Source organism: Aulostomus chinensis, chromosome 11, assembly GCF_037954235.1.
Source record: "Aulostomus chinensis isolate RoL2024-O1b breed Wild chromosome 11, RoL_Achi_v1.0, whole genome shotgun sequence".
Lineage (NCBI taxonomy): Eukaryota > Metazoa > Chordata > Actinopteri > Syngnathiformes > Aulostomidae > Aulostomus > Aulostomus chinensis.
The window spans coordinates 29,369,371-29,393,519 of NC_141330.1; the positions used below are offsets into that span (position 1 = coordinate 29,369,371).

A 24,149-nucleotide genomic window follows, 5' to 3' on the forward strand; every position below is an offset into this window, starting at 1 on the left:
ACAGAACCAGATACCAGTTCCACATTGATCATATCTAAGAGGGAGGGGCTAACGAGGGGAGAGAGTCTTGAAGCAGCTTAGTTGGGATGGGTTGGGTTAGAGCAATGCTCTGGTCTTAGTGTTTGCAAAGAGTTGAAACAGGAAAAAGACTAGAGACTGTGGTCAGTGTACAGCAGCCAACACTGTTTGTTCTTTCTTGTCTTAAGAATTTTAGACTTTGTCCCTTCAGTCGTAAAAACAGTCAAAGAAAGAGCACCTGGCGTGAGTCAGGGAGGGATGCTCTCACCCAGAGCAGCTCAGTGCTACATGAGGGCTGTTATGTGTCTCTCATGATGACAGTGTTTACACACTCACAACACTCTCCCTTACTCTTACTCAACTCCTTCGTGGAGTTGCGTTATTCAGTCTAGTCTCTCTCTCTCTCTCACACACACACACACACACACACACACGCACACACACGCACACACAAACACACACGCACACACACACACACACACACACACACACACACACACACACTTAAATGCTCACTAATGCACAACACATCTTGATCCAGCTAGGCTGACGTAAAAAGGAAGTAGGGAAATGCGGTGAGTCATAGCTGGTTGGAAGACACTTTCTTTGGCATACAGCCTTGTCAGGATCCAGTCAGCCAGCTGCCTAGACAGGGAACCACATCTGCCTTGGGGTTGGGGGGGGGTTATTTCTTCTGTGTATTAATCTTTCAGCATTGACCATTTTAAACATTTGAAAGCACTGTTTATATGGAATTATTTATCCCACTTACTGGGATAATTACATTCTGTCGATGTTTAAAATTATCCAGCAGTATTTCATATGATCATAGACTTATCTTACATTTGGGGATCTTTGGGCTCTGTGGTCTTGAAAACTGAAGCACTCATCCCTTTGGTACCAAGTCGATCACTGTCCATCATCCAGAAGATACAGACCGTCACTGATGTAGAGCCCAGTTTGGTCCAGCTGGTCGGTTTGGGCCTGTCTCAAAAAAGCATAAAAAATGGCAACTGGACTAACCTTGTGCGAGTAGAAGACGTTTCGCCTCTCATCCAAGAGGCTTCTTCAGGTCTGAATACTAATATCAGCTATATATCTACCAGGAGGGTGGTGGCAAAAAAACGAAGAACAACTGGTCGTACGACCCGAAACCAATGACTCGTCAGGTGTTAGTGAGAGTCGTTGGCCTGGCTGGGCTGTCGTTACCTCTCCCAGCCCTCTCGGGAGGGTCGTTGGGGTCACCTGGCTGCAGATGAGAACGACGGCTGCTCCTCCTTGGGAGGGATCTAAGCACAGCATTGTAAGTGGGAGACAAGTGATGTCTGAGACCTCCTCCTCTATTCAAAGATGGCCGTTCTAGTTTGACATGAATGGCTTCCTTCACACCTCTCTCAAACCACCTGTCTTCTCTGGCTAGAACGCGTACCTTGTGGTCATCAAAGGAGTGCCCTTTCTCCTTGAGATGGAGGTGGACCGCTGAGTCCTGGCCTGTGGTGGTGGCCCTTCTGTGTCGTGCCACACGTTTGTGTAGTGGCTGTTTAGTTTCCCCAATGTACAAGTCAGAGCATTCCTCATTGCACTGCACTGCGTACACTACGTTGCTTTGTTTCTCCCTCAGAATTTTGTACTTGGGATGCACAAGCTTCTGCCTCAGAGTTGCTGGGCTTGAAATGTACTGGGATCTGGTGGGTGTTAAAGATCCTCCTGAGTTTCTCTGAGACTCCTGCCACATAGGGGATGACAGTATTGTTTCTCTTCCTGTGGCCCTCGTCTTTCTTATCTCCCCTGGGCTTTCTAGCTGTTTTGATAAAAGCCCAGTTCGGATAACCACAGGTTTGAAGAGCAGAGTGAATATGTTTGTGTTCCCTTTGTTTCCCATTCGCCTCAGATGGGATGTTCTGCACTCTGTGTTTTAGAGTACGGATGACCCCCAGTTTGTGTTCCAGCGGGTGGTGTGAATCAAACAGGAGGTACTGATCCGTGTGGGTGGGTTTCCTGTAGACACCAATGTTGAGTTCCCCATTAGTTTCAATGCTTACTATGCAATCTAGAAATGCCAGGCAGTTGTCTTTGACATCCTCTCTTGTAAACTGGATGTTTTCATCCACCGAGTTAAGGTGTTTTGTGAAAGGTTCCACTTCACCCTTCCTGATGGTGACCCAGGTGTCATCCACATATCTGAACCAGTGCCTCGGTGAGTGGCCACTGAAGGTCCTCAGTGCCACACTCTCCATCTCCTCCATATACAGGTTAGCTACAATAGGAGACACGGGTGATCCCATGGCACAGCTGTGTTTTTGTCTGTAGAAACCATTGTTGTACTGGACGTAAGTGGTGCTGAGGCAAAGGTCAAGGAGGTCACACACCTGTTCAGGGGAGAGGTTGGTCCTTTCCGACAGAGTGTTGTCAAGCAGCAGTTTCCTCTTTACTGTCTGCACTGCGTCTCCAGTAGGGATGCAAGTAAAGAGCGATGTTACGTGATATGAAACCATAGTTTCCTCAGGGTCTAGGCTGATTTGCCTGATCTTGTTGGCAAAGTCCGTAGAGTTCTTTATGTGGTAGGGGGTGCTCCCCCCCAAAGGAGAAAGGATGGTCGCAAGATACTTAGCAATGTTGTATGTCACAGAGTTGATGCTGCTTACAATAGATCTTAGTGGGGCGCCCTCCTTATGAATTTTTGGCAGCCCATAAATGCAAGGGACAGCATCGCCTGGATAGAGCTTGTAGTACAGGGCTCGGTCGATGACATGACTTTTCTCCAGCTTTTGCAGGCTGCTGACCACTTTGAGTTTGTAGGTACCTGTGGGGTCTGTGGGTTCCACAAGGAGGGAGGTTCTACATTTGCTCTACTTGGACAGAGGCCTCACAGTATGTCTATTGTGATTTGGTGCTGTGCAAATAAAAATGGCTTGACTTGGTGTTTTCTCAAACATGGAAAGTTCTCATCAGATAGTTGTTTCCATTCATGATTTTTTTCTCCAACTTTCTTTCAAATAAATATTAAATATAACACCTTCTGATCAATCCCTATGAATTTCTTTGAACCAATTATGCAACAAAAAAACCCCACTTGTTTTTCAACTCCACCCCCTCCAAGAACAGGTAATTCTGGTGGTTGCACAGGTACAGATACAGGTCATGGTACACTTGCTCATCCCTAATAATTATTATGAGCAAGTGTTCCCAAATTGTCTGTTTGGTTACCAGCTCTGTTGTATTTTGGCAAGTTACGAATGGAAAAGAGTTTGTGGAAGAATAGAAGGAACAAGACTGGAAACAGAAGTTACTCAACAACCTCACACATATCTATATGTACAAACACATTCCACAACACACACACACACACATTCACATATTCAAACATACGCACTCATACTCAGACACAAGCACATACTCATTGTTCAGAAACACACATACTCACACACACACATATATATATACTGTATATATATTTATGGATTTGTTCCTCATTGTCACCATGGATCCTGAGCATATGAGACAAACTGGTTTTGAACTGGTATATTACCGGTATTTGCTCCCCTTGCTACTTATGCACTGGGTTCTGCTGCATTACATGATCAGCATTATGAGCCGATTATCATATTATGAACTTTTATTACATTTAAGTTATTACATTACGAGTTGCTACAAGTGCCTCGATGAGCATGCTGATTTTTTTAATATAAAAAACAACGTTTTCGTTCAAAGAAGACCGAGCCAGCGCCACTGTTAATTTTGTAAGTGCATATTTAGTCATTGATCTGGATTTAATTGTGATCTTGATCAGTAGCTTCAGGAGGATTTCTGGTTGAATCTTGAAGTAGTGCTGGGAAGCAGTACCCCTCCCCCCCTTTTATCTCCTACTGTTACAGCGGCCTGCGCTCCCCTTCCATGAACCAGTCAACCATCCAGTCCCCCATCAAGCTGGCTTGCTATCCCTGCGCTCCCCTTCCATGAACCAGTCTACCATCCAGTCCCCCATCAAGCTGGCTCGCTCTCCCTGCCTCCCCTCCCATGAACCAGTCTACCATCCAGTCCCCCATCAAGCTGGCTTGCTCTCCCTGCCTCCCCTTCCATGAACCAGTCTGCCATCCAGTCCCCCATCAAGCTGGCTTGCTCTCCCTGCCTCCCCTCCCATGAACCAGTCTACCATCCAGTCCCCCATCAAGCTGGCTTGCTCTCCCTGCCTCCCCTTCCATGAACCAGTCTGCCATCCAGTCCCCCATCAAGCTGGCTCGCTCTCCCTGCCTCCCCTCCCATGAACCAGTCTACCATCCAGTCCCCCATCAAGCTGGCTCGCTCTCCCTGCCTCCCCTTCCATGAACCAGTCTGCCATCCAGTCCCCCATCAAGCTGGCTCGCTCTCCCTGCCTCCCCTCCCATGAACCAGTCTACCATCCAGTCCCCCATCGAGCTGGCTTGCTCTCCCTGCCTCCCCTCCCAATAACCAGTCTACCATCCAGTCCCCCATCAAGCTGCTTTGCTCTCCCTGCCTCCCCTTCCATGAACCAGTCTGCCATCCAGTCCCCCATCAAGCTGGCTTGCTCTCCCTGCCTCCCCTTCCAGAAGCTTCCTTCTTCAGCTGTTATTAACATTTCCATGTTTCCTCCATTCTGTGTTATAAACTGTTTTCTTGTCTGTACCAACATCTCCTGCACGTCTGTCCCTCCTGGTGAGGGATCCTCCTCCCCTCCTCACCCTGAGGTTTCTCCCATTTTTCCCTGTTAAAGGTTTTCTATGGAGTTTCTCCTCAGTCGATGTGAGGCTCTGAGGGCAGAGGATGTTGTTATGATGCCATGAAGCCTGGAGACAAACTGGTGGGGAAAACAGGCTACAAAGAAAACTGCCTTGCCTTGCCCTTTGAAAATCAAAAATGCAAAAATCAAATATCTTAATTTTCTTCCTTAATATGCAGACATACCAGTTTTTACTGCATCACAACAAATTAAAATGCTCTTTGCTTTGAAAACACTAAATATTAGTATTTTCTCTTATTTAGACTTCATTAAAAAGTGCTTTGCTGTGAACAAAGAGGACGACTCCCTTCCTGATGGAAGGAGAACAAACCTGTGGTGCTCAGGGCTGCAGTCTCATCAGGATCTAGAAGGTCTGAGCTCAGGGAGCTGCAGCACTGAGCCTCCAGCAGCTTCATGACCTTCTATCGTGCGAGCAGTGCTGGCCAAGGCTACGCTTTGGTTTCATCCACCGCCGTCTCACCGCTGCCTTGTCTTTTACATGGAGGACAAAATAAGTCCACACAACCGATGTGTTTGATTGAGGAGCGTCCGCTACTTGTTCCACCTCGTCCTCCTCCATTTAGAAACAATTGTTTGGCTTCTTCTTCTTCTTCTTCTTCTTCTTCTTCTTCTTCTTCTTCTTCTTCGTGTGGGAGAGAGTTTTGCCTTCTTTTCCCTTTTTTCTATCTTTTTTCCTCTTTATTCTTTTGGTGGTGGTTTATGTAGGTGTTTGTGGTTGCACTCGTATAGTTTGGAGTAAACTTTTTCTTTGTGTTGATGTGTTTTTCCCTGCCAGCCTGTGGCTGGGCACTGGTGAGGAACTGTCATGGCGACTGACAGCTTGTCAAAGCTGTCATAGAGTAACTGCGTCAAGGTGGGCACTGGTTCTATGTACAGCGTGGAGGAGGTGGCGTTGGCTGTGGGGGAGCTGGTCAGGCATAGCGCCGTAAAGTCCGCCGCCCGGATGAAAAAGGTGGTGGTGCGTTTTTTGGAAAAGGTGGAGCAGGCGAACAGGCTGGTGGAGACGGGGATCACGGTGAACGGGCTGTTCGAACTGGTGCTGCTGCTGACGCAGCCCTCGACCCGGATCACCCTGTCGAACTGCCGCCGTTCATAAGTGATAGTTTTCTCATCAATGAGCTGGCCCACCATGGGAAGGTGGTGTCTCCCATGAGGAAGGTGCTTTCTGGGTGTCAGTCACCCGCTTCATGGTGCGGGTGGACAGGTTCGACTACCCCCTGTTCATCACCTCCTCCCTGTTAAGATGCTTCGGCTGCGGGGAGGAGGGACACCTGGTCAGAGCTTGTCTGAACCAGGCCGGCTCGGTCGAGGCGGGGCCTGCCCCACAGGGCCTGAAGCCGGGGGCGGCAGCTGAGGACCGTCGCTGACAAACCTGTACCTGCAGTACGGCGTCGGACTCCCGCCACCTCACAGCTGAACAGAGTGGAAAGAGAGAGACAGGTGGAGCGGAGCGAGCACAGGGAGGTGAGTGAAGAGGGGGGGAGTGAGACGAGGAATATAGGTGACACAGGTGAAGTGGTGGGGGAGACAGGTGAGGTAGTGGAGCTGTCAGGTGAAAGGGAGGGTAATGAGGTAGGAGAGGTGGAGGGGGAGACAGGTGAGGCTGTGGAGGAGACAGGTGAGTCAGGCGAGATGGTGAGTGAGAAGAGTGAGACATGTAAAGTTGGTGAAACAGGTGAGATGGCAGTGTGTGACTATTAGTGGATTTCGTCTGGGACAATAAACACTGGGTCCAAAAGGGGGTTTTATCTTTGCCGAGAGAGGAGGGGGGACAGGGCCTCATCCACGTAGCCAGCAGAACTGCCACCTTCAGAGTACAGTTTGTTCAAAGGTGTCTAACAGGTCCGGCAGGTCTGATGTGGAGAGAACTGGCCAGCTGCATGTTCAGACGGGTGAGTAACCTGGGACTGGATGCTGCTCTGTTTTTAATTGATTTTACATTTGTACATTTTAATGGGATACCTCCTTTTTATAAAAGTGTTCTTATGTCATGGGCCCTTTTTAAGAGCAGTTCAGGTAAGAGCTCTAATTCTCTGTTTGGGCTTTTAAATCAACCCCTTATCCATGGTGCCAGACTAGACATCTCCCGAGAGGCCATGCCGGGCTTGACCACAGTGCTGATCTGCACCAGGATTCTCCAGTTTAATCAGGTGGTGGATGCAGCTGGACCGGCGCTGAAAAATGCAGAGGTGTTGGGGATGCTCCTGGGGGATCCACCAGAAACATGAAGAGAGTCCTTGAGCTGTGGAAAAGGAGGCTCACAGAAGCAGAAAAACTTCTCTTGGCAAGGTATGGCAGAGGGACAGAGCCAAACCAAGGAGATCCTTTCCCTGAACTCCACCTGAATCCCCAGCTTGGTGAAGCCTCCAGCCCACTACTGGAGAAGGCCAGAGCAACAACCCTCCACACAGAGAACAAAAAGACCCTCTACTACAATTGCATGAAGGTGATCTGCAGGAGAGAACTGGACAAGAGGGCAATGTGCGCATGGAGTGACAGGCTCAGTGGAGATGGAGCAGCTCCATGCTGGAAAGTCCCCGCCCCCCCCAAACAAACCAGACGGCAGACCTCCAGTGGAGGATACTACACGGTGCCATTGCCTGCAATGCCATGGTCTCTGTCTTTAACCCTGCTGTGTCAAGCGCCTGCCCGTTTTGTGGTCACCCTGAAACAAATTTTCATGTTTTTATCGAGTGTGAGAGACTGTCGGGTTTCCTCACTCTTTTAGCTCAGGTTTTTAACTGATTTAATGGTCAGTTTTCAGAGAAGACGTTCATTTACGGTGTTACAGGAAAGAAAATTAGGGAAAAGAAATGGCAGCTCCTCAACTTTGTTTCTGGCACAGCAAAGCTGGCCATATACGTGTCCAGGAGAAACAGAGTTGAGGAGCGGCCAGGTCAGGACGCGGCCTCAGTGTGGCGCTGCAACGTGAGGTGCAGACTGAGGCTGGAGTTTGGTTTTGATAAAATGTCCGGAGACCTGCAAACTTTTATTGAGACCTGGTGCCATAATGGTATTTTATGCGCTTTTAAAGACAAAAACATTTTACACTTTACTGAATTTTTTAAAAATTAAATTATTGTAGAAAAATAATGTGTTTTAACTGTGTTGTTTTTAAATAGTACTTTTAAGTTTGAGGCAAGGCAGTTTTCTTTGTGGCCTGTTTCCACCACCAGTTTGTCTCCAGGCTTCATGGCATCATAACAACATCCTCTGCCCTCAGAGCCTCACATCGACTGAGGAGAAACTCCATAGAAAACCTTTAACAGGGAAAAATGGGAGAAACCTCAGGGTGAGGAGGGGAGGAGGATCCCTCACCAGGAGGGACAGACGTGCAGGAGATGTTGGTACAGAGAAGAAAACAGTTTATAACACAGAATGGAGGAAACATGGAAATGTTAGTAACAGTTGAAGAAGGAAGCTTCTGGTAGGGGAGGCAGGGAGAGCAAGCCAGCTTGATGGGGGACTGGATGGTAGACTGGTTCATGGAAGGGGAGGCAGGGAGAGCAAGCCAGCTTGATGGGGGACTGGATGGTAGACTGGTTCATGGAAGGAGAGGCAGGGAGAGCAAGCCAGCTTGATGGGGGACTGGATGGTAGACTGGTTCATGGGAGGGGAGGCAGGGAGAGCGAGCCAGCTTGATGGGGGACTGGATGGTAGACTGGTTCATGGAAGGGGAGGCAGGGAGAGCAAGCCAGCTTGATGGGGGACTGGATGGTAGACTGGTTCATGGGAGGGGAGGCAGGGAGAGCGAGCCAGCTTGATGGGGGACTGGATGGTAGACTGGTTCATGGAAGGGGAGCGCAGGCCGGTGTAACAGTAGGGAATAAGAGGGGGGGGGGCGATGCAGGCGGCGGTTGGGGCTCTGGTGGATCTGTGGAAACACAGAGAGACTGCGAGACACCAAGGCCAAACTACAAAGTGCAACAAGTAGTGGTAGTGACAGTTCCAAAAATGAGAGGAGGGGAGAGGAGAGGAGAGGAGAGGAGAGGAGGGAAGGGCTCCATGTAACCTGATGTGTCCCCCAGCAGTCTAAGCCTGTAGCAGCATAGCTATCAATGGTTCAGAGCTACCTGAACCAGTCCTGACTGAAGGCTCTGTCATAAAGGAAAGTCTTAAGCCTGGACTTAAACGTAGTTAAAGTGTCTGCCTCTCTGACCCATGGAGAGATGCTGGTTCCACAGTAGAGGAACTGGTACCTGAAGGCTCTACCTCCCAGTCTGTTTTTATTGATACTGGGAGTCACTAACAGACCTGCATTCTGGGAGCGGAGTGCTCTGGTGGGACAGGAGGGACGAATCAGTTCTTTCAGAGAGGACGGAGCTTCATCATTGAGAGCCTGATGAGTCAGCAGAAGGATTTTGAAGTGGATTCTAGATCCTACAGGAAGGAGAGAAGCTAAAGTGGAGAGATGTGTTCTCTCTTCTTAACTCCTGTCAGAACCCTGGCTGCAGCGTTCTGGACCAGCTGGAGACTCTTTAGAGAGTATTTAGGACATCCTGACAGGAGAGAGTTGCAGTAGTCCAGCTGAGAAGTGATAAATGCATGCACCAGTTTTTCAGCATCACTCTGGGAAAGGATGTTCCTAATCTTAGTGATACTGCAGCTGGAAGAAGGCGGTCCTGGTCACATGATTTATGTGGGAGCTGAAGGAAAGGTCCTGGTCAAAAATGATTCCAAGATTCCTTGCAGTTATCCTCTGGGTCAGGGTGATGCCATCTAGAGTAGTGATCTGATTAGAGAGGTGTCCCTGAGGGGTTTAGGTCCAAAAATGATGACCTCAGTTTGATCTGAATTTCGCAGTAAGAAGTTAGAGGACATCCAGGATTTCATGTCTTTCAGGCAGTCTTGCAGATTAGTAAACTGGCTTGTGTCGTCTGGCTCCATCGACCAGTAAAGTTGTGTGTCATCCTCATAACAGTGGAAGTTGATTGAGTGCTTCTGGATTATGTCACCTAATGGGAGCATGTAAAGAGGGAAGAGAATCGGTCCTAAAACTGAACCCTGTGGTACACCATATGTGACTCTGCTGTACTCTGAATGGTCCTTATTAACATTAACAAACTGAAACCTGTCTGATAAGTAGGACTTAACCCATTTTAGGGCAGGTCCTTAATCCCAATGTCATGGTCTAGTCTCTGTAGCAGGATGCTGTGGTCAATGGTGTCAAATGCAGCACTGAGGTCCAAAAGGACAGAGACAAGACCTCTGTCTGAAGCTATAAGAAGATCATTAGAGACTCTGACCAGTGCTGTTTCAGTGCTATGGTGTCCCTGAATCCAGACTGGAAGGCTTCAAAGAGCTCGTTGCTGTGCAGATGTTCATGTAGCTGCTCCAGGACAACCTTCTCAAGGATCTTGGAGATGTAGGGGAGGTTGGATATCAGCCTATAGTTGGCTAATACATCTGGGTCAAGAGAAGGTTATTAAGTAAAGGGTTGATGACAGCCACCTTAAAGGCCTGTGGCTCATAACCTGTGACTAAGGAAAGATTAATTTGATTTAATATAGAAGTGTTGACTAGAGGGAAGGCATCCTTAAGGAGGCTTGTTGGGATGGGATCCAGCAGACAAGTGGCTGACTTGGAGGAAGTGACTGCAGAAGTTAAGTCTGACAGGTCGATGGGGAGAAGCTGTCCAAGTGAGCACCAAGTCTGGGAGGTGCTTCTATGGGGACTGTAGTCTGTCCTCCATTACTGGCAATCTTTGTTCTAATATTCACAATCTTTTCAGTAAAGAAAGAAAGGAAGTCGTTACTGCTGAGAGTTGGGGGATGCATGGCTCAACAGCACTATGGTTCTTGGTGAGCCTGCCCACAGTGTTGAAGAGGAACCTGGGGTTGTTCTTATTCTTTTCTATTAGGGACGAGTAGTAAGCGCTTCTAGCATTACGGAGTGTTCTTTTTATATATCAATAAACTCTCCTTCCAGGCTTGGTGGACTTCCTCGTGCTGGCTGGAATGTGTCTTCCTTTCCAGTTGTCTGGTCTTCTGTTTTAAGGCACGCAGCTCTGGGCTGTACCAGGGAACTATTCTTTTCTGGTTGATAACCTTCTACTTCAGGGGACTGTACAGTTGTCTCCAAAAAAGTTGAGTTAAAAAATCTTCTTCCTCCTTTCCTTCTTCTTCTCTGGTGTTGCTACAGAGTTCTTCTTCTTCGTCTTCTTGTAATGTGTGTATGCAGTAGGCGAGAGGGTCAAAATTTATCAGTGTAGTGGTGCATGGCGACACTTTGCATTGTTGTTTTTTTATATTAATTTTTATATTGTGCATCTTTAATTTTATTTCATCATTTTTTATTTTGCTGAATATTGTAACACCCCTGATTATTATGGCATATTAGTCACACAAATACAAAACAAAGCTGGATTCTTGTTGATTTAAAACCTCCTCCATGTCAGCTCGAAGTTCAGTCAGCCTCTTCATATGCTATGGTTCAATGCCTCAGCCCAAAATCTCAATATTTCCTGAGATAAAGTCCCATTATTTTTCATTAAGTTAATGTTGCGTAACCCTGACCTTCAGCACAGACCACTCTTTGCCCATAGATATACTTGCATACATCTTGTGATGAACACTGAACATTTGTGGGTCTTGTGGGTCGAGCAATGCTCAGCTGACACAGCTGAGTTTGAATCTGGAGTGACAAGGCTACGAGAGAACCTCTGGGTCATTAAGGAGTGAAGTCTAGAGCTAGGGTCCTGCAAGTGTGTGTGTGTGTGTGTGTGTGTGTGTGTGTGTGTGTGTGTGTGTGTGTGTGCTCTCTGGGAACAGAGCCATGGAGCCAGACACCAGGAAGCAAACATCCTTCTCTGTCTGAGCTTTGGTGGGACACTGGACCACCCAGCTGGACCCCACTGTGACTCGTCTCTAACCAGGACATTACTTAATAAGCAGGAATTTTATTATTTTTGATTTTAAATCTCTTTGATATTTACTATTTGATCGAAGTGCAGATAGAGCAGGATTTTTTCTCATTGAAAACACAAGACTGGTTTCGACAGATAACATTTGACAGGTAACGGACATTACTGGGCAGGACTGTACAGATTCTTAGAGGATTTTATGATTAAATGAGAGAAACACTGCGCAAGTACCAATCTTTCTATTTTATCAACTTCCTACAAATGTGCGTGTGAAGCAGTGTCATCTGTTTGATCACAAGTCTGTATGAAATTTGTAGAAAGAAGACTATAAAAAGAGGATTGTTTCTTGCATGTTTCAGGAGTTCACTGCTCTCTGCTGAGAGGCCAATCCTCCTGCCACAAATGTTAAACCTTTTAGGTCATGTTTTCTCCTCACATATATTAATATGCATTCATGCATCGGCAGTTCTTTTTATTCGACAGCCACTGATTAAACACATCCATTTTTATATTTGTCCCTTGAGAAAATGAAACATGAAGAGATACAGAATTGTGAATGTTGTTCCAATGCCATGTTCCACGAGGGATGGGCACAAATCTTAATATGGCATTTATGATTTAATTAACTCTCACCTTATCGTGGTGGAGGAGTTTGAGTGCCCTAGTGACCCAAGGAGCGATACTGTCGGGGGCATTTCGCCCCTGATAGGGTCACCCAAGGCAGACTGGTCCTAGACGAAGGGCCACACAAAGAGCAGTGCTGCGTTCCGATCGCCCTGCAGTTCCCTGCAAAGTGGACTGCGCACGGTAGACAGCCATCTTAACTGCTCCAAACCGCAGGGAACACTTCAAAGGGAACTGAGCACGGTACAGGGAACAACTGAACAACTGTTGTACACTTCACCGGAAGTTGGCAAGCAAGATCCCCCATGATGCATTGCGGTGTCCGTGCGGCGCGGAAAGTAAAAAAAAATCGCCAGCAGTGGCAGACGTGTGTCCGAGCCTGGAAAATAATGGTGAATAATAAAAATGAATTCATTTACGTGTGTAAGTACAGTCGCGAGCTACGTCACCTGCACAACAATTCCACAAGAATGTTGATAAAATTTTAGCATCAACATTTATTTCGTGCCACTCCAATCGTAATTTTCGGCATATCATTATTAATTTTAATTACATACCAGGTATAAATGAACAAGTATTGGCTTATTACACTGTCCAGCATCACAACATAAGAACCTGCTTAACAATAGTTTTTAAGAATGACCATACAAATCGTACATTTCTCAAATCACGTTTAATCAACAAGAACATTTATGACATTTAGTTGTTACATGATGTGATGTTCCAGTAAGTGCATTACAATAAAAAGTAAAATGAAAGGTCATGTATATTTTGTGAACGCAGTTTTATTTTGTAGCGCATGTAATGTTTTATTTTGGTGAAAACCAAAGGAAGTGAGGAATGCGCTGATGACGTTGCAGGGTGTTCCAAATGGAGGAACTTTGACGACGCAGGGTATTCCCTGAGCAGGGAGCAGGGAGCAGAAAGTAAGGTGCTGATCGGAACGCAGCCCAGTTCAACAGGCCCTTGATGGACGAAACAGCGAGGAGTTTGGTTACCCAGTCCGGAGGGGCACCAGGGCCCTGCCCTGGAACCAGGCTTGGGGTAGGGGCTGGATGGCGAGCGCCTGGTGGACAAGCCTGGGTTCATGGGGCCTGGCCGGGCCTAGCCCCAACGGGAGACATGAACTCATCCTCCCATGGACCCACCACCAGTGGGAGAAACCAGAAGGGTCCAGTGCTTTGTGGCTCGGGCGGCAGTTCAAGGCGGGGGCCTTGGCTGTCGGATCCCCAGGCATGGAAGCTGGCTTTTGGGACATGGAATGTCACCTCTCTGGCGGGGACGGAGCTGGAGGTGATGGAAGAGGTTGAGCGTTACCAGCTAGATATAGTCAGCCTCACCTCTACACATAGCTCCGGGTCCGGAACCCAAGTCCTCGAAAGGGGTTGGACACTCTCTTTCACTGGAGTTGCTCCGGGGGGGGGGGGGGGGGGGATTTTTGATCACCCCCAGGCTTTCTGCCTCTACTTTGGGGTTTACCCCTGTGGACGAAAGGGTTGCTTCCCTGCTCCTTCCTGACTGTGGTCTGTGCTTATGCGCCAAACACCACTTCGGAGTACCCACCCTTTTTGGAGTCCTTGGGAAGGGTACTGGATGGTGTCCTGACTGGGGACTCCATTGTCCTACTTGGGGACTTCAATGCTCATGTGGGCAATGACAACGTGACCTGAAAGGGCGTGATTGGGAGGAACGGCAGGCCCGACCTGAACTCCAGTGGTGCGCAGTTTTTGGACTTCTGTGCAAGTCGCAGTTTGTCCATAACTACCACCATGTTTGAGCATAAGGGTGTCCACCAGTGCATGTGGCACCAGGACATCCTAGGATGAAGGTCTTTGATTGATTTTACAGTCATATCATCTGACCTGCGACCGCATGTTCTGGACACTCAGGTGAAGAGAGGAGCTGAGCTGTCACCTGATCACCATCTGGTGGTGAGTTGGATCAGGTGGCAGGGGAAGATGCCGTGCAGACCCGGCAGGCCCAAACGAGCAGTGAGGGTTTGTTGGGAACGCTTGGTGGAAGAACCTGTCAAGTTGACCTTCAACTCCAACCTCCGGCAGAGCTTTGACCACATCCCAGGGGTGGTGGGGGACATTGAGTCCGAATGGGCCATGTTCCACTCTGCCATTGTCGAGGAAAATAATTAGTTTGATTACCTGTTACTGAAAAAAGTAACGGGGTTTATTTTAACGCTGTTATTCCCATCACTGTCTGTTCATCAGCCACAGAGGCTCGCACTGATACACAGAGACTCGTGTTTAGGACAAGTTTTGGTTTCCTCCTCCAGTAGAGGACAAGTTATTTATTTATTTAGAGTTATTAAGTAAGAAAAGATCCAGTAATGTAGCGCAATTTGGGGGAAACTATGAGTAATTTTTTTTCTGTAATTATGAAAATAGAATTTTTTCTTTTAAGAAAAGTTGATTTTCATGTTTTTATATGCTGGCATGTACAGTTCGTGGACAGAAAATTTGAAATCAGCAAAAATAAGCATTCATAAGTCACACACAAAAAAAAAAAAGAAATGCGCCAAGACAAATAGAATCGGTGCATTTCTAATGACAACTGTGGGGGACCATAACTTTAGTGAGAGGAACAACAGCAGTGGGCTAAAGGTCTGATTGACAAAACTCTGAGGAAAGGGAACCTACAAAGCTGCGACAAGTCCAGACAGAGAGGCGTCACATTGCTGTCTACCCCATTTAAGGTGTTCTGCTGGGCTGCACTGGCCTGGTGGGTAACACCAGACTGAGGCTGGCGGTTGCACCCTGGATGTTGAGGCAGGCAAGAGGGTCATCTTTAAAATAATGAAAACAGAAACAATGAAGTGGACTCCTTCGTTTCCTCAGAATGGGCCAGAATCGTATTCTGTAAGTCACCTGAACTGGAGCCCACCTGGAAGGAGGAGTCCAAAATCTATCTGCCAAAGAACTGTGACCTCAGAGTTGAAACTAACTTTACAAGGCACGACATGATGGAAGAGATCAGCACAGCCTTCTGTCCCACAGGAGCCCAAGAGGACAAACTACGTCTTTCATTTTTTTGACATTTAAGGAGAAAAAGACCACAGCTGTGAGTGGGTAAAAGGAAAACAGCATGGAGGTGAGAGAAAACGTGCTGGAGCAGAGCCTAATTACAGTGCCATCAAACTATTGAAGATTGGAGAGCTGCTGTTTATTCATTTCATGTTTGTTTTGTCTTCCTTAAGGGATTTTCTGAGGTAGTTAATATGTAATGTTTCATATCTTTTGTTTGCCTCTGGACATGTGACAAGGAGTTTTGACAGAGAAGAGCAGGCTCACTGCGGCAAGCTCAGCCCTGCGGTGTAGGTGTGTTATAATTCAGCATATCTACAAAGGCATGATTGCACACAGGCTTTCTGTATCTGTTGAAAATGAACCCCTAACCACATTGGAATTAACTTTGAGACACAGTATACTGAAAATAGTTTTTCCATATGAAAACTGTCTTAAAACATGAGATCTAAGTATTTTGAGGCCCATAATTGTGCATATTTAGCCTAGTTTTCTATTTGATGTCTGCATTTACATTTTAATATATTTTTCTACAACCCAGCAGTCTTCCCATAATTCCAGGGTTTCTGATATCCAATCATGTCTTCCATGCAAATCCCAATGACATATTTCATCTGCAGGATGGATGGTAGACGGATCCTCCATAAACCTTTGATCTTTGCTTTTTGTTCAAGTTGTTCAGCAGATCTCCAACCACAGATCTTCCAGTTACTTGTTCCATTTGGTTGCATTTAGTCAATTTTAACCTGTGTTTGTATTCCTTTTATTTCTATTTATTTCTCTTAACTATGATATGATTCAGATTGTGCAAGGGAACAAAACTCATTGTCCCCAATATCCAGCTCCTTCTGTTATTTGTATATTAGGGTAACAAGGTCAGTATGACTTACTTCATTGCAGCAGCCATTTAAAGGCCTTGCATAACATCTGCAACATCTTGTGGACAATTCAACTATTCAACCAGCATTATTTACGGCCCATCGAATCCATCATACATTTCTCAAAAGGAACATGTGTCTTCCTCCAGTTTGGCTCCTCCACCAGAGGTCTAGGAGTCTGAGGGTCCTGCAGTATCTCAGCTGTTCCTGAGACGGAGCTCTTGTGGACTGGAACCTCAGGTGTTGCTGCCTCAAGGGCATCTTGGCCCAGCCTGCTCATAGGGTCCTACCCAGTGGCCAAGGGTCTGGCCTGCTCCCGGGGTCCTGTCTGGTGGTCTACACCCCGACCTTTATCCATCTGACCCTGGTCCTGTGCTGCCATGAGTGGAGCCTCTGTGGTGTCTCCAGTCCAGTCCTCTCCAGCCCCTAGTAGTGTTCTTAATATCAGACACTTCTTCTACCTGGAGGTCGTTCCTGCCCTGCAGAGGCTCGTCCCTCCATGATGGTTCCTCCTCCTCCTTCTCTGCAGCATCAGACTCCGACTGCCTGAGGTTTTCACTAAGCAGTTCATCTTGGGGGCCATCTTCCTGATGTAGTCCTGGATCTTGGTGGTCTGGTCGTAGCCTGTGGCTCTCACCCTCACCAGTCCTCAGCCTCCCTCGCTCCTCTTAAGTGTCCAGTCTCAGGGTGCTCATATATATACATAAAAGGGTATGTATGTGCCCCTCTTTCAGGTGAGCAAGACTAAAACTCCCACAGCTCTACCAACCACACTACTGCTTTCCTGACAAAAACCCCTCCAAAAACATGGTATTCTGTGTGCCTCTGGACCAGCGTATGCCGACTTCTTCCTCTTGTCCCACTCCAGTCCTGGTGCTCCTCCTCTCTCTCCACTCTAGCACAGATCAGAGAGAGCAGTGGGGGAGGGGTTCTTAAAGGGCCAGCTCTCAGCTCTGCTCTCACTCTAGCACAGATCAAAGACAGAGCAGTGGGGGAGGGGTTCTTAAAGGGCCAGCTCTCAGCTCTGCTCTCACTCTAGCACAGATCAAAGACAGAGCAGTGGGGGAGGGGTTCTTAAAGGGCCAGCTCTCAGCTCTGCTCTCACTCTAGCACAGATCAGAGACAGAGCAGTGGGGGAGGGGTTCTTAAAGGGCCAGCTCTCATCTCTGCTCTCACTCTAGCACAGATCAGAGACAGAGTAGTGGGGGAGGGGTTCTTAAAGGGCCAGCTCTCAGCTCTGCTCTCACTCTAGCACAGATCAGAGAGAGAGCAGTGGGGGAGGGGTTCTTAAAGGGCCAGCTCTCAGCTCTGCTCTCACTCTAGCACAGATCAAAGACAGAGCAGTGGGGGAGGGGTTCTTAAAGGGCCAGCTCTCAGCTCTGCTCTCACTCTAGCACAGATCAAAGACAGAGCAGTGGGGGAGGGGTTCTTAAAGGGCCAGCTCTCAGCTCTGCTCTCACTCTAGCACAGATCAAAGACAGAGCAGTGGGGGAGGGGTTCTTAAAGGGCCAGCTCTCAGCTCTGCTCTCCACTCTAGCACAGATCAGAGACAGAGCAGTGGGGGAGGGGTTCTTAAAGGGCCAGCTCTCAGCTCTGCTCTCACTCTAGCACAGATCAAAGACAGAGCAGTGGGGGAGGGGTTCTTAAAGGGCCAGCTCTCAGCTCTGCTCTCACTCTAGCACAGATCAGAGACAGAGCAGTGGGGGGAGGGGTTCTTAAAGGGCCAGCTCTCAGCTCTGCTCTCACTCTCTGATCAGACTCAGGCTTCTAACTCCTCAACTACAAGGCCTCCACACTAGACCAGGACACCCTGGGGTTCAGGCCAGGGCTCAGGCCCTCACAACGCTGCTTGCAGCTTTAATTTATAGCTTTTATAGTCTTTGCTGGTTTCAAGAAATATAATGCCTTGTGCATGTCACATTGTGGTTCTTGCTTGTAATTAATTTATTTAAGAATATTTTTCAACATATTAAGAAAACAGATTACATATATGTCATTAGAATACAGAAAAATGCTAAATTGTTGTTAGTTCAAATACACTAATTCTGAGGTATTTTTGGGTTCATTGATGTTATTGACACCCAGGGGTTGACGATATTTTTACTTGTTTTGGAAAATCAGCATGAAGATCAGCCTGGAATACACATAGAAAGATGAGGATGACATTACAAATGATAATGCCAAACAGGCAGAACACTGTGACACAATGCAGTCGGACTTATACAAAATGTGTGACAGTCACAGTAACAAGATGGAGTATTTGGAGGGACAGTCCAGGCGCAACAACTTGGTGATAGATGGAACCGCTGAATCATCAGGAGAGACCTGGGCAGACTCAGAGGGGAAGGTGAGGAAAGTCCTGACTGAAAAGCTGCAGTGACACAATCAGAATCAGAAAAGACTTCATTGCCAAGTATGATTTTATACATACGAGGAACTTGTTGTGGTGCTGTTGGTGCATGCTGTCCAGAAATCTAAACTAAACAAAATTCTTAAAGTGCAGAAACATATGAAAATATAAATATATACAGTCTGTTATGATGAATAAAGCAGCAGTGCAGTCAGCAGTAATAAATACCACAGACAAATGTGCACATGAAAAGGTGCCACTGAACAAGTAGTCCAAGTTGAGCGTTAATGTAACGCATCGAGTTCAGGTTCTGTTGATGTGACAGGCAGACAGAGACAGAGGCTGAAGTGGAGTGTACAGAGTGAAAAGACATGGAGATGGAGAGGGATCATCGCACAGGGAAACCTGACAGTGGAAGACCAAGGCCGATTGTGGTGAAATTCCTCCGATAAAAGGACAAATCAACCATTCTCCAGCACACTAAATCATTGAAAGGAACCAAGATCTACATAAACGAAGAATTCAAAGACTGTGTGGAGAAAAAAAGGAAGGAGCTGATCCTGGAGCTGAAGCGGCGCGCGACAGAGGGGAAAGTTGATTATCCGTCTCTGGACCAGCACACCTGTCACCCAGAAATGCATAATCAACACGCACATCCCAGTCAGGTATGCTGACTTCACCCAGAGGAACATTTTTAACCAACCAGGTAAAATATCTGCACTCTGACAACATATACAGCTCACATTTTCTCCAGACCAAATGACATGAGGACCTTGAAGTACAGACTTTTCATCACAGTACCTATCATTTACATGATATGGAAAATGACATTGATCCCAAAAATAACTTTTTCCACAGCATAAATAACTGTCTCTGAGATACCGATGATCAATTTAATAATTCAATCAAGACTGATCATAAACTTTCAATAATCCACTTCAAGGCCAGAAGCCTGTATGCATTCTTAGAAAAGAATAATCCTTGGATTTCAAAAGCTACAAAATGCATGGAAAAAGAAAAATACACTGTATCGAGAATTTATAAAACAAAGAACTGAAGAAGCAGGAAATAAATATAATAAATATAATAATAAGTTAACCAATATTATGATGACATGTAAAGAAGACTACTATACAAAAATATTAGAAAACAATAAAGACGATATTAATTGCATATGGAATGTATTAAATCGTGTGAAGGCTGCACGGTGGTGCAGTGGTCCTCCCTGTGGCCCCCCATCAAGAAGGTTGTGGGTGGAGCCCCGGCTGCAGCACGGGGTCTTTCTGGGTGAGTCTCCATGTTCTCCCTGTTCCTGCGTGGGTTCTCTCTCTCTCTCCAGCTTCCTCCCACAGTCCAAAGACATCAATTTGGGGACGAGGCTGATTGATTCTCTAAATTGACCGTAGGTGTGAATGTGAATGTGAATGGTTGTTCGTCTCTGTGTGCTGGCCCTGTGATGGACTGGTGACCTGTCCAGGGTGAACCCCGCCTCTCGCCCGTAGATGCTGGGATAGGCTCCACCCCCCCGTGACCCTTAATAGAAAGGAATAAGTGGAAGATGGTGATGGATGGACGATGGAAATAGTGTGATTAGATACCCTGAGATATATCAGTTACCCTTAGCACATTACAGTAAATGATGAGAATATAAATACTATGGAGGAGTTTAATAGTTATTTAGCAAATATTGGTCCCACATTAGGAGGGAAAATACCTCTGTCAGAGACAACATATCATGACACACTTACAGAAAGAAATACCACCTCAATGTGCCTCAAACCTGTTCTTGAGACAGAAATTATAGAAATTGTAAATAATTGCAAACACAAAACTTCAACCAATTTTGATGGCATTGACATGAAAATAGTTCAAATGTTAATAGAGGGTATCTCCAGACCACCATCACACATCTGCAACTTGTCATTCCAAAAATGTCACAAATTACAGGCCAATCTTGCTGCTCCCACAATTCTCAAAAATTCTAGAAAAACTCTTCAATGATAGGTTCTGCAAATTCTAACATAAAAACAAATTACTGATAACAAATATGGATTCAGACCCAACTGGTCAACATCATTAGCCTTAACAGACCTCATTAAAGAAATCACCAAATCCATAGACAATGAGAAATTTGGGACATTTATAGACCTCAAAAGGCCTTTGGTAGAATAAGTCATAATATATTAATTAAAGCTGCAAGCAGCGTTGTTAGGGCCTGAGCCCCCGCACGACCCCGCCCGCACCCGCGGCCGTGTGCCAAACGCCGGCCCCAATCCAACATTGTAATCGGCAAATCCCTAGACTTGTAGTTGAGGAGTTAGAAGCCTGAGTCTGATCAGAGAGTGAGAGCAGAGCTGAGAGCTGGCCCTTTAAGAACCCCTCCCCCACTGCTCTGTCTCTGATCTGTGCTAGAGTGAGAGCAGAGCTGAGAGCTGGCCCTTTAAGAACCCCTCCCCCACTGCTCTGTCTTTGATCTGTCCTAGAGTGAGAGCAGAGCTGAGAGCTGGCCCTTTAAGAACCCCTCCCCCACTGCTCTGTCTCTGATCTGTGCTAGAGTGAGAGCAGAGCTGAGAGCTGGCCCTTTAAGAACCCCTCCCCCACTGCTCTGTCTCTGATCTGTGCTAGAGTGAGAGCAGAGCTGAGAGCTGGCCCTTTAAGAACCCCTCCCCCACTGCTCTGTGTTTGATCTGTACTAGAGTGAGAGCAGAGCTGAGAGCTGGCCCTTTAAGAACCCCTCCCCCACTGCTCTGTCTTTGATCTGTGCTAGAGTGAGAGCAGAGCTGAGAGCTGGCCCTTTAAGAACCCCTCCCCCACTGCTCTGTCTTTGATCTGTGCTAGAGTGAGAGCAGAGCTGAGAGCTGGCCCTTTAAGAACCCCTCCCCCACTGCTCTGTCTTTGATCTGTGCTAGAGTGAGAGCAGAGCTGGGAGCTGGCCCTTTAAGAACCCCTCCTCCACTGCTCTGTCTCTGATCTGTGCTAGAGTGAGAGCAGAGCTGAGAGCTGGCCCTTTAAGAACCCCTCCCCCACTGCTCTGTCTCTGATCTGTGCTAGAGTGAGAGCAGAGCTGAGAGCTCTCCCTTTAATAACCCCTCCCCCACTGCTCCGTCTTTGATCTGTGCTAGAGTGAGAGCAGAGCTGAGAGCTGGCCCTTTAAGAACCCCTCCCCACTGCTTTGTCTCTGATCTGTGCTAGAGTGAGAGCAGAGCTGAGAGCTGGCCCTTTAAGAACCCCTCCCCACTGCTCTGTCTCTGATCTGTGCTAGAGTGAGAGCAGAGCTGAGAGCTGGCCCTTTAAGAACCCCTCCCCCACTGCTCTGTCTTTGATCTGTGCTAGAGTGAGAGCAGAGCTGAGAGCTGGCCCTTTTAGAACCCCTCCCCCACTGCTCTGTCTTTGATCTGTGCTAGAGTGAGAGCAGAGATGAGAGCTGGCCCTTTAAGAACCCCTCCCCCACTGCTCTGTCTCTGATCTGTGCTAGAGTGGAGAGCAGAGCTGAGAGCTGGCCCTTTAAGAACCCCTCCCCCACTGCTCTGTCTCTGATCTGTGCTAGAGTGAGAGCAGAGCTGAGAGCTGGCCCTTTAAGAACCCCTCCCCCACTGCTCTGTGTTTGATCTGTACTAGAGTGAGAGCAGAGCTGAGAGCTGGCCCTTTAAGAACCCCTCCCCCACTGCTCTGTCTTTGATCTGTGCTAGAGTGAGAGCAGAGCTGAGAGCTGGCCCTTTAAGAACCCCTCCCCCACTGCTCTGTCTTTGATCTGTGCTAGAGTGAGAGCAGAGCTGAGAGCTGGCCCTTTAAGAACCCCTCCCCCACTGCTCTGTCTTTGATCTGTGCTAGAGTGAGAGCAGAGCTGGGAGCTGGCCCTTTAAGAACCCCTCCTCCACTGCTCTGTCTCTGATCTGTGCTAGAGTGAGAGCAGAGCTGAGAGCTGGCCCTTTAAGAACCCCTCCCCCACTGCTCTGTCTCTGATCTGTGCTAGAGTGAGAGCAGAGCTGAGAGCTCTCCCTTTAATAACCCCTCCCCCACTGCTCCGTCTCTGATCTGTGCTAGAGTGAGAGCAGAGCTGAGAGCTGGCCCTTTAAGAACCCCTCCCCCACTGCTCTGTCTTTGATCTGTGCTAGAGTGAGAGCAGAGCTGAGAGCTGGCCCTTTTAGAACCCCTCCCCACTGCTCTGTCTCTGATCTGTGCTAGAGTGGAGAGAGAGGAGGAGCACCAGGACTGGAGTAGGACAAGAGGAAGAAGTCGGCATACGCTGGTCAAGAGGGACACAGAACACCATGTTCTTGGAGGGGTTTTTGTCAGGAATACAGTGGTGTGTTTTTAAAAGCTGTGGGATGGATGGTGTAGACGTGAGAAGCGTTTGTTTGACAGTATGTACCCTGAGAGGACACCGTCTGCCCATAGACTTCCATTGGAAGGTGAAACGTGTCTCCTCCATTTTGACGGCTTATAAAATCCAAACTGTTTACGCTATATAAAAACTTTTAACAACTTTTAATCAGCAGAGTTAGGAGAGTCATGTAATAAGTTTTGGAAGCGATACCATGAACGCCCTAGGAGGAGATACCATTTGTTCAGGGCGCAAAATTGTCCAAAATTGGACATTCGTGTCCAAATTGTGGACATCCTCTTAGACACACCCTCAGGGGTGTGAGTGTATGATTTGTCCGTCTTGATGAGACTGTCCATGGCAGGGCCAACACATAGACAGACAACCATTGGCTCTCCCAGCCACACCTACGGTCAATTTAGAGTCTGGATTAACCTGGTCCCCTCTTGATGTCTTTGGACTGTGGAGGAAGCTGGAGTACCAGAGAGAACCCAGCAGGAACAGGGAGAACATGGAGACTCACCCAGAAAGACCCCGTGCTGCAGCCGGGGCTCCACCCACAACCTTCTTGATGGGGGCCTCAGTGAGGACCACTGCACTGCTGTGGAAAAGAAAAGTATATTCTGAATAATAAATCACTCCATATTCTGTACAATTCATTAATATTAGCATATTTAAATTACTGAAATTATGAGAGAAATCTGATGAAACACATACAAAAGCTCTTTACGACCACTGTGCAATCTTCAAAATTGAGCCATTAGGTATTATCCATAACGTACACTTTCAAGAACACATTAACCAATTATTTAAACAGTCTAAAACAGAAGTTTCTTGACTTAGTAGAATTTAAACCTGCACAAATGGCATTTAAAGCGGGGCATGAATTGTTAGCCGGAGTGGCAGCTGCTGGGACAGGGATGGTGCCCGCCAGAACCCTCGGCGCCAAGACAGGAGTGGCACCCGCCAGGACCCTCGGCACCGGGACAAGAGTGGCGCCCACCAGGACCCTCGGCAAAGCAGGAGTAGCGCCAGCCAGGACCCTCGGCGGCGGAACAGGTGTAGCAGCCATTGGGACAAGGATGGTGCCCGCCAGGACCCTCGGCGACGGGACAGCAGTGGCGCCCGCCAGGACCCTCAGCGAAGCAGGAGTAGCACCAGCCAGGACCCTTGGCGCCGAGACAAGAGTGGCGCCCACCAGGACCCTCGGCAAAGCAGGAGTAGCGCCAGCCAGGATCCTCAGCGGCGGAACAGGTGTAGCAGCCATTGGGACAAGGATGGTGCCCGCCAGGACCCTCG

General features: G+C 47.6%; 1 pseudogene; it reads right to left on the bottom strand.

Annotated features, from left to right (window-relative positions):
• Positions 1 to 1,183: 1,183 nt before the first annotated feature.
• On the bottom strand, positions 1,184 to 5,172 carry LOC147253947 (uncharacterized; annotated as a pseudogene).
• Between the last annotated feature and the right edge of the window lie 18,977 nt (positions 5,173 to 24,149).